Here is an 11,331-nt window from a genome sequence, read left to right as displayed (position 1 = left end):
CATCTACCATATAAAGCCATGCTAACAAGACCGGGAGACTTGGGAGCTTTGCTTAGTAATAGAATCAGACTTGGAAAGGCAGCCAAAATGGGAAGACAAACAAGCATAAACCATATGAGAGAACAGAACAGAGATCCAGGAATAATGGTGTCAAGCAATCTAACAGAATGCAGATTTTAAAATACTGGTTATAAAGATGCTCAATGAACTTAGGGGATGTGTAGATGAATTTAGTGAGAACTTTAACAAAGAAATAAAAAACATAAAATGGAAATGAAAATTTTAAAAGGGAACCAGTCAGAAATAAAAAACACATTACCTGAGATGAAGAGTATGTTAGAGGGAATCAACAGAGTGGATAAAGAGGAGGATCAAACCATTGATATAGAGGACGAGGAAACTAAAGAAAATCAGAATGGCAAGAAAAAAGAAGCCAAGACTATAATAATAATTTAAGGAGCTTATGGGACACAATTAAATATAAAAATATCCGTGTCATAGGGGTACCTGGAGGAAAACAAGAAGCTGAAGAACTATTTGAAGAAGTAATTATGGAAAACTTCCCTAATCTGGCGAAGGAAGTAGACATTCAACCTTAGGAAGCTCAGAGAGTCTCACAAAAGAGGAACCCAAAGAGGCCCACACCAAGACACATTCTAATTAAAATGCCAAAGGTTAATTACAAAGAGAAAATCTTAAAAGTAGTAAGAGAAAAAAGCACTTAGTTACCTACAAGAGAGCACCCATAAGACCGGCAGCCGATTTCTCAAAAGAAACCATGCAGGAATGAAGGGATTGACACAAAATATTCAATGTGGTGAAAAACCAGGACCTATAAACAAGAATACTTTATTCAACAAAGCTATCATTTAGAGTCAAAGGACAAATAAAGAGCTTCTCAGATTTAAAAAAAAAAAAAAAACTAAAGGAATTTATCATCTATCATCATCAAGCCAGTATTACAGGAAATGTTGAAGGGACTTCTCTAAGAAGAAAGAAAATGTGTCAAAAACATGAATAAAGAACGGTAACAATTACATTCCTATCAACAAGTACCTCAAATGGAAAAGAATTAAGTGTTCCAATCAAAAGATAGGGTGGCCGAATGGATAAGAACACAAGAACCCTATATATGCTGCCTACAAGAGACTCATTTCAGATTAAAAGACACACACAGACTAAAAAGGGGATGGAAAAAGATATTGCCTTTTGGACCTAGAGGGTATTCTGCCAAATTAAATGGATCAGATAGAAAAAGACAAATATCTCATGATTTCATGTGCATGTGGAATCTAAAGAATGAGAACAACAACAACAACAACAAAAAATAGAAATAAACTCATAGATACTAAACGCATAGAGAATATTTTGAGGGCTACTAGATGAGAGGAGGATTCGGGGGATGGTGAGAAAGGGCAAAGGGATTAAGAAATACAAATGGATAGTTATGAAATAGACAAGGGAATATAAAACATAGCATAAGGAAAATAGTTAATAATATTATATAAACATGTAAGGAGGAAGAGGGGCTCTAGATTTAGTGGGGTGATCACTTCGTGAGTTGTATAGATCTTTATTCACTATGCTGTACAACTGAGATGATTATTGAATGCCAATTATAATTGAAAAACAAAAAACAACTCATTGAAACACATCTATTTGACAGACCTGGAGCAGTTACTGTCTGTTGCTAAGGTTCTAGTGCAGATGCAAAGAAAAAGGGTTCTTCTGCTTTCTGTCTGTCTGATGGTGGCAGCCAAGATTGAATGGGGGAGTACAATGGAGGAACGTGAAGTTCGGACAACTCAGAAATTACCTTGTAAATAGCAGAAGAGTGTGGTTTACTACAAAGAAGAATCTAAAATACAAGTTTACAAGAGAAGTGTTAGAAAATTTAAAAAGAAAAAATCATTGAATTATACAATGTAAATATAAGCAACTAGTTGTCTATTAAATTTCAATAAAGCTGGGGGAAAGGAAAGGAATAAAAAAGTACCTACAGGATGACCGAACACTATGTGCATGTTAAATGCAGTGCCATTATTGTGTTCAAACAGCCATGCCAGCTTCAAGGAAAATCACCGAAAATTGACATTTTAACTTCTATAATGTACTCTTCATGGTGAAGTAAGGTTCTGGATGTGAAGCAATAGAGATCATTTCTAGAGACAATATGCCTCCAAGGACTGTGCCTGCTATTCTTTATATCTCTCTTCCACAGACCCAAGTGGGAGGCAGAGGGGTCGTGTCCATTTTTACAGAAGATTCAGGGAAAGATTTCAATAAAGTAATGTCACTTCAAAAAAAAAAATACATTCCTTCATGATAAAAACTTTCAACAGACTGGGTATAAATGGTATGTACCTCAACATAAGAAAGGCAGTATAAAACGGCCATAGCTAACAGTATACTCAATGGCGATAAATTGAAATCTTTGCCCCTAAGACGAGAAGAAAAAGTACCCACTCATCACTCTTATTTAACAGTACTGGTAGCCCTTGGCTACAGCAATTAAATATAGAGAATGACAAATACTTTATGATAACATATATGGACTCTTAAAATGTCGAAATCATAAAAACAGAGTAGAACTGCTGTTACCAGGTGCTGGAAGATGGGGAAATTGAGAAGATATTGTTCAAGGTACAAATTTGCAATCAGTAGATAAATAAATGGTAGAGATCTAATGCACAGCATAGTAATTATAGATAATACTGTATTATAAATTTTAAAGTTATTAAGAGACTAGATCTTTCCCACTACCAGAAGAAATCGTAACTATGTAACACACTGGAAGTGTTGGTTAACACTAAGGTGGTAATTACATTGCAATATATAAATGTATCAAATCAACATGTTCTATATCTTAAACTTACATGGCATTATATGTCAATTATGTATCAATCTTTTAAAGCAAAAAAAAAAAACATTCAAAAAGTGTAATAAATTATACAAGCACAATATACTCTAGACCAAATGCTTAATATAACTTTCCGTGTGAATGAAAACGTTCTTGGCCTACAATAATAGCCTCTGGGTAAGAACTGATATTTAAATTGGGGCTAGTGGCACTAAGAACACAAATTTTAATTTTAGATTTTAATTACCTATTAATAAGTAGTGAATGAAGAGCAACAGAAAGTTGATGTGTCTCATGTCCTCAGCTGGGAGATTTAAAAATAGTATAAAATTTTCTAATATAAAATCCGGATAAAGGACAATGTGGTTTCTGAAGGAGAAACCATAGCATGGGCAAATTTTACCGTTTTAAAACAGGGTTAATAAATGCATATATGCATGTGTGTGTATATGTGTGCATGCGTGTATGACATAAACTTATATTTTGCTTTTTGTGACAAATACCGAAAGCTTTTTCACCCAAAGACCACAGAATTTTGAATTATCATGAAATTAGGATAATCTTTAATTAATGATCTGGAGACTAATTCTAAAGTAAAATGAATTTTTTTTTTTTTTACTTTCCTGCACCTCTATATTTATATTCTATAACACATGTGGGGTGTTTATTTTCAGAAGATTTTTAAAAATTAACTTTATCCATGAACTTCACTATTAGCACTTAACAAATTCTACCCTATTTATAAACCTTGAATTTCTTAATGCCTACTTTAGATAAATAACATCCCAGAATATGCTATCTTATATTTCTACCACCCATCCTTAAGCTTATTCCTTTTTTGTTTCCTCCTCTACTACTTTCTTTCTACCATGTCTTTGGAACTTACCAAGCTCTTCACTTAAGTAATTGATATCTCTTTATTCTGTTAATCTGTAGATGTTAGTAGGAATTAAAGCCACTCTTAGAGAATACTTTTAAAATGATGTTTAATATATATTTATTTATTATATTATTAATCTTGTCAATGTAATAAAAGGGCTCTATATCTCCAAATACTTTATTTCCTTATAATCTATTTTATAAACTATTCAATTACAAATAGAAGGATTTTTTATATTTGTCAAAATTTGAAGTTAATAAAGTACTTCGATTCCCTGTCAACACTATAGCACAGAAACCTTCCATTTATTGAAAATTCAGTTAGATTTCTCACAAGATCATTGTGTGTTAATATTTAGAGTATACCAACAGGACTGAAAATGTTAGATATATAATGTATATTTTGTTTATGTTATTTCTCCATTTATTTTTCCATTAAATTATTTTTTATCTTTATTTATTTAGTTAGTTATTTTTATTTTATTTTTATTTTTTTCAAAGGAATATATTCTTTTCACTTTTCAATCATTTATTAACTTTTTGTATCTTATGATTCAGAATGTTAGAGTCCATCTTATTTCACAACTGTATAGCTCTAACTCTTCTCTAAATCATGAATTAACAGTAAAATCTAATTAGATTAAAATTGACAGCTACAATAAAGTATCTGTTTCAGATTTGCAATAAGTGTGACTTTCTAATATTGAGATCATAGATTGAGTTTTCAGTGTGTTTATCATGAATATAAAAATATTTGCTCTGACTTTTGGTTAAAAAAATCAGGCTATATGCATGCCTAAATCATTTCAATTTTTTAAAGGTCAATTTTTTAAAGATGATTTTCTTAAGAATATATTCTGTCTGGGGAACTGTGTACATTTCTATAAAGAATCTGAATACCAACCCAACTATGAGAGGCACAGATTGAAGAAATCACAGATTGATTCAGCTACACTGCACAACCCCTTCTTTTCAGTCTGAGCTAATGTTTTATAAAAAGCATTTTAGCAAAACATACTAGCATATCACATTTTGTCACCTTTGCTATTTCTTTAATATCTCTGAAATGATTGGTTTATTCGTTAGTATACATATGCAACTATAGATATCCATTCTTGCTTCTTTCCAGACTCACATGAACTTGGATAACAATGTACCCGATGAAAGTCAATCTTCATGGGAAGCTCTCATGCTATTTGAATGAACAGAAATTCATCCATGAGGTTGTAATATCGTGAAATAAATGGAATATATGGAAACACAGGTGTTTGTTTCTTCATTAATGAATTATACCTACATTAGTTGTTCAAAGAAACTTTTATACTATAATAGAAACCTAGGCCTAAAGCTTGTAAGAGATCCTATGTTAGGTGATTTTTATTTCTTATTTACAGGATTTAGCTTCACTGTAAATGTAATATTGGAAGAAAGTGGAGAGGGACATCTCATAAAAATTATTTAATAAGTTATAACGTAACAAATATGTAATACTTGCATGAAACAGAAATGTATTTGTAAGCTTTCAAGTCATTTTTTTTTTTTTTTTCATTTTGCTACAGGGTAGCCTCACAATGCTTTCATCAAGACACAAAAGAAGTTGGTTGTGGGAAAAATGACAATGTATGAGAACAAAGCTTCCACATCCTCCCACAAAAATCAATGATTGGGCAGCTATCCACAACCAAAAACATCTTTGGAAGACTTCCAGAGCCTGCTTAGGAAATTTTAGCAACACACATGGAACAACAACAAAATCACATAAGAGAAGAAAGAGAACTTCATTTTGCCTGCATTATTATATCCCCCAAGCTGGCACTGTTCAGTGCCAAGAAGAAACTTTACAGCTAGAAAGAGTTCCCCTCACCAGGAAAGAGAAACTAAGATGAACAACCAGCCTCTAAGAGCACTGCGCAAAGGTCCTGCTTCAGTTTTAGCCCACCCAGACTGGCAAAGCTGAGAGTTGCATAGAGCCAGCTAGGAATAAGGAAGAAAAGCAGAGGCTGTATTAGAAGACATGCAGGGTGAGTGTTTCTGGTTCACTGAGAACTGCTCTGCAGATAAATGCAGCAGCTTCCACCGCTGACAAAATCACCAGCCAGTATAACTGCTGCAGATCCCTTACAGATTGCAACAGTTGTCACCTCACAAGTATTTACATTTATGAATGCCAGCCAGCTCAGTCCTTCTCTGCCCTTCTAGCTATTTATCTACATGCCTGAATCATTGCCCCCAGGCTCCACAGCAGTGTGAAGAGAGTTGAACCACAGGAGAGCACACCAACATCAAGGGCCCCTGCCCCTGTTTGTGAGTTCAAATCCAGTTCTGCCATCTGTCACTTGCTGGCACCTATAGATAGCCCCTCTAGTTGTGCAGTTGTGTGTTTCCACCCTGACCCCCTATCACTGGTCTCCACAACAGTATTTATGCCCAGGGGCAAATTGTGTGGCCACAGGTGAGCACGCTAATAATCAGGGTCCCTGCAACTGCTTGGAGGTCTAGATCAGGACATACTTTCTGTCACTGGCTGGCATGACTGTGTCAGCCTCCAACTAGCCCCTTCATCTAAGCACCTGTACAACTCCTTCTCCCCATAGCCTGATCCCTGTCATTGTCCTCCACTGCACTGCGAACATGCAGGGCTATAATGTGCAGCCATAGGGTAGTACATTGATAGCAGGACATCCACAGCTACCTTGTTCATAGCTGGTTTCAACCTTGCTACCTGTTCTGGCCCCCATCACTATAAGTGTGTTTGCGTCTGGCCTCTGTCACTCCATAGGCACCTGCAGGTGTCCCTCACAACTGAGAGTATGAAAAACACTGGTTTCAGCCACTACAGCTACCTGCCCTGGTTTCTAGTTATTGGACCTGGAGGTGCCACTTAGGATCCCAAAAGCCCTTGTATCCATTGCCATCCCTCTCCAGTGCTTGCCAAGGAAAACACAGTTGTTGATTCTATAGACCCCTGTGGCCTGAGTCAAAGAGACATCACACCCTGAACTCAGTGACTTGAACAATTAGTCAGGGTCACATCACAATGTGCTGTGTCCCCATCTGCAGATGAAAGTCTTCCCTTACCAAAATCAGTCCATACAGCCTGAAAGAGGTGACTGCATCTTCAAATGTGCAGACATATTTGCAAGGCTACTGGAATTACAAAGAATCGGGGAAATATCTTCACCAAAGAAATATAGTAAAACTCTAGTAAGCGCCCCCAAAAAATGGACATCAAAGAATTCAAAGTAATTGTTCTAAAGTTACTCGGAGAGCTACAAGGCAACAGAAATGAACAATTAATGACATCAAGAAAACAAATGAGAAGTTCAATAAAGAGGAAACAAACAAAAAAATACAGAAATTTTGGCGCTCAAGAATATACAATGACTGAACTGAAAAATACAATAGAGAGCTTCAATATCAGTTTTGAACTAGGGGAAGAGAAAATTAGTGAGCAGATATATTAAAATGATCCAATCTGAGGAGCAAAAAGAGAAAAGAAAAAGAATAAAGAAAGCCTACAGGAATTAAGGGGCATCACCAAAAGAAATAATGTATGCATCATTAAAATTCCAGTAGAAGAGAAGGATAAAGGAGTAGAAAGCTTAAAGAAATAATGGCTCAGAACTTTACAAATCTGAGTAGAGATTTAGACATCTAAGCTTAGAGCTAACAAGGTTACCTCAAAATTTCAATACGAAATGTTTTTCTCTAAGACACATAATAAAACTGTAAAAAACTAAAGACAAAAGAGATCATTTTTAAAAGCAGCAAGAAAAAATGCCTTTTCTCATATGAGGAACCCCAAGAAGGTTATCTGTAGATTTCTCAGAAGAGACTTTGCAGGGTAGGAGAGAATGGGATGATATATTTAAAAGGCTAAAAGAAACTGTCGCCCAAAAATGCTAAACCCACCAAAATTATTTTTTGGAATTAAAGAAGAAACAAAGACTTTCTCTAATAAACAAAAACCGAGGGAATTCATCACTATTAAACCTTACAAAAATATTAAAATTTCTTTAAGCTGAAGCAAAATATCACTGATTATATAATTTCAGTAACACAAAAATAAATACTGGTAAAGGTAATCATACAGTCAGACTCAGAATACCTGACGCGTAATATGGTGATATATTAATTGCTTAATTTTAGAATAAAGGTAAAAAGGACAAAAATATTTAAAATAGCTGTAGCTAAAATAATGTAGTTAAAATAAAATAAAGATGGCATCAATAAATTTAAATATTAATGATACTCTAAGTGTAAATGGATTAAACTGTCCAATCAAAAGTTATAAAGTGGCTTGATGTATAATTAAAGAAACAGAAACAAAAATAAAAAACAATCAATAAAACAAGGTTCAATTATATGCTGGATACTAGACTCGGTTCAGCTTTAAAAAAATATATAGGCTCAAAGTGAAAAAATGAAAAAAAAATTTCCATGCAAGTAGAAACCAAAACAAAGCAAGCGTATCTAGAGAAATAGACTTCAAACCAAAAGCAGTAACAAGAGACAAATAAGTTCATTAAATAATGTTAAAGAGGTCAATTCATCAAGAAGATATAATAATTGAAAAAAAAATATATGTACCCAACATGAGAGCACCTTCATGTAGTAACCATAAATTAACAAATATGAAAGGAGAAATAGCAAACAATACAATAATGTAGGAGACTCCAATTTCTCACTTTCAGTAATGGATACATTACCACCCAGAAAAAAAAAATAACAGAGAAACATTGGATTAAACAATACCTTAGACCAAATAGACCCAACCATTTTAGAACATTCTTTCCAGTAATAGTAGCACACACATTCTTCTCAAGTGCATTATGCAGGGTAGGTCATGTGATAGGTCACAAATCATCTTAGCAAACAAAGAAGATTGAAATCGTACCAAATATTTTTCTGACCACAATGGTATGAAACTAGAAATCAATAACAAGAGAAAAGCTGGGAAATTTATAAGTGTGTGAAGATTCAATCACACTCTCCTGAACCAGCAGGTCAAACAAGATATCAAAAGCAAAATCAAGAAATATCTTAAAACAAAACAAAACAATAACAATGACAAAACAAAAAAATAGAAGCACAACATATCAAAACCTATCAGATGCTACAAAAGTAGTTCTATGAAGGAAGTTTTAGAGATAAACACCTGCATTAAGAAACAAGAAATATTTTAAATAAATGATCTCACTTTACACATCAAGATACTAGAGAAAACAAATTGACTTCAAATTTCATATAAGAAAGGAAATAACAAAGATCAGAGCAGAAATAAGAGATGAGAAAAACTAAAGAAAATATCAATAAAATTAATACCTGGTCTTTGAAAAGAAAAATTGACAAACCTTTAGCTAGACTAAGAAAAAACTGAGAATGTTCAAATAAAATCAGAAATGACATAGGAGATATTACGACTAATACTACAGAAATACAAAGAATCATAAGAGTATAGTATGAACAATGTAGGTTACATAGAAGAAACAAGTTCCTAGAAACATAACTTATTAATATTGAATCATAAAGAAATAGAAAATCTTAACAGACCAGTCACCAATTAGAAAATTGTAATTAGGAAATTGTAATTGTAATTGTAGGAAATTGTAATTAGGAAATTGTAATTTCCTAATTGGTAATCAAAACCTCCCAGCATAGAAAGGCCAGACCAGATGGTTTCACTAATGAATCCTATCAAACTTTTGAAGAATTAACAGCTAATACATCTCAAACTTTTCCAAAAAGTAGAAGAACACTCCAAACTCATTTTACAAAGCCAGCATTACTCTGATCCCAAAAAGGATACTATAAGAAAATTACAGACCAATATCCCTGATGAATATAGTTCGAAAAATTCTCTACAAAATATAAAAAACTAAATAGAACAGAATATTAAAAATGTTATTCGTCATGATCAAATGGAATTTATCCCTGGGATGAAAGGTTGGTTCATCAAACATAAATCAATAAATGTGATACACCACATTAATAGAAGAGAAATAAATATTATATGATCATATTAATATCCATTAAAAAAAGCATTTTATAAGATTCTTTTTAAGTTAAAAACAGTCAATAAATTGGTTATAGAAGATGAACATACCCCATCAAAATAAAAGCCATTTATAATAAACCCATGACCAACATCATACTCAATGGCAAAATATTAAAAACTTTAAGATCAAGAAAAATACAAGGGTGTCTCCTCTTACCACTTCTATTCAACACAGAACTGGAAGTCCTAGACAGAGCCATCAGGCAAGAAAAAAATAAAAGACATTAAAGTTGGAAAAGATTAATATTATCTTAGTTTGCAAATATGATCTTATATGTAGAAAATTCTAAAGTCTCCATCAGAAAAACTACTAGAACTAACCAATAAATTTAGTAAAGTTGCAGGATTTGTAATCAACATAAAGAAATAAATTGCATTTCTATGTACTAACAACACAATGTCTGAAAAATACATAAAGGACAGCATTTCACTATAACATCAAAAACAATAAAATACTTAGGGATAAATTTAACCAAGGAAGTGAGAGAACTATGCAGTGAAAACTCTAAGATTTTAATGAAAGAAATTGAAGAATGGACAAACGGAAAGATGTTCCTTATTTATAGACCAGAAGAATTAATATAAAATGTCCATATTGCTCAAAACCATCTATAGACTCAGTGCAACCCCAATAAAATTCCAATGGCATTTTTCTCAGAGTGAAAAAGAAAACAATCCTAATATTTGTATAGATCCATTAAAGACCCCAAATAGCCAAAGCAATACTGAGAAAGAACAACAAAGCCATTGGCATCATTCTTCCTAATTTCAAACCATACCACAAAAACTGCAGTAATCAAAACAGAATGGTAATGACATAAAAATACACAAAAAGACCAATGAAATAGAATTGGAAGCACATAAATAACCCTATACATATATAATCAACTAACATTTAACAAGGAATCCAAGAACACTCAATGAGGAAAGATAATCTCTTCAGCCAATAGTATAGGGAAAACTGGCTAACCACATATGGAAGAATGACTTGGACCTTTATCTTACACCACTTGTAAAAATGGACTCTATATGAATTAAAGACTTACATTTAAATCCTGAAACCATAAAATTCCTAGGAGAAAATATAGTAAAATGTTCTTTGATGTTGGTTTCAGCAGCAATTGCCTGAGTAACACCAAAAGCAGAAGCAATAAAGGAAAAATAAATAAGTGGGACTACATCAAACTAAAAATCTTCTGCACAGGGAAAAGAAAACATCAACAACATGAAAAGGCAACCTATGAAATGAAAAAATATTGACACATTATATATATGAGAAGGGTTATTATCCAAAATACATAAAGAACTCATAACTCAAAAGCAAAAACACAAAACAAAAACATACAAAAAAGAAAACTAGCAACTCGTTAAAAAGTGGGCAGAGGAATTGAATAAATATGTTTCCAAAGAAGATACTTAAATGTCTGAGAGGTACATAAAAGTCTTCAACATCACTAATCATTGGGAAAATGCAAATCAAGACATAGTGAGATATTACCTCACACCTGTTAGAATGGCTATCATCAAATAGACG

At 33.1% G+C, this 11,331-nt stretch overlaps 1 pseudogene; it reads left to right on the top strand.

The window, feature by feature from the left end:
• The first annotated feature begins 1,649 nt into the window (after positions 1-1,649).
• Positions 1,650-1,782, top strand: LOC118610873 (annotated as a pseudogene).
• Positions 1,783-11,331: the final 9,549 nt, after the last annotated feature.

This window comes from Rousettus aegyptiacus, unplaced genomic scaffold (genome assembly GCF_014176215.1).
Source record: "Rousettus aegyptiacus isolate mRouAeg1 unplaced genomic scaffold, mRouAeg1.p scaffold_m13_p_13, whole genome shotgun sequence".
NCBI classification, from domain to species: domain Eukaryota; kingdom Metazoa; phylum Chordata; class Mammalia; order Chiroptera; family Pteropodidae; genus Rousettus; species Rousettus aegyptiacus.
Note: the sequence above shows the minus strand (reverse complement) of the source record. Positions and strands in the feature narration are given on the sequence as shown.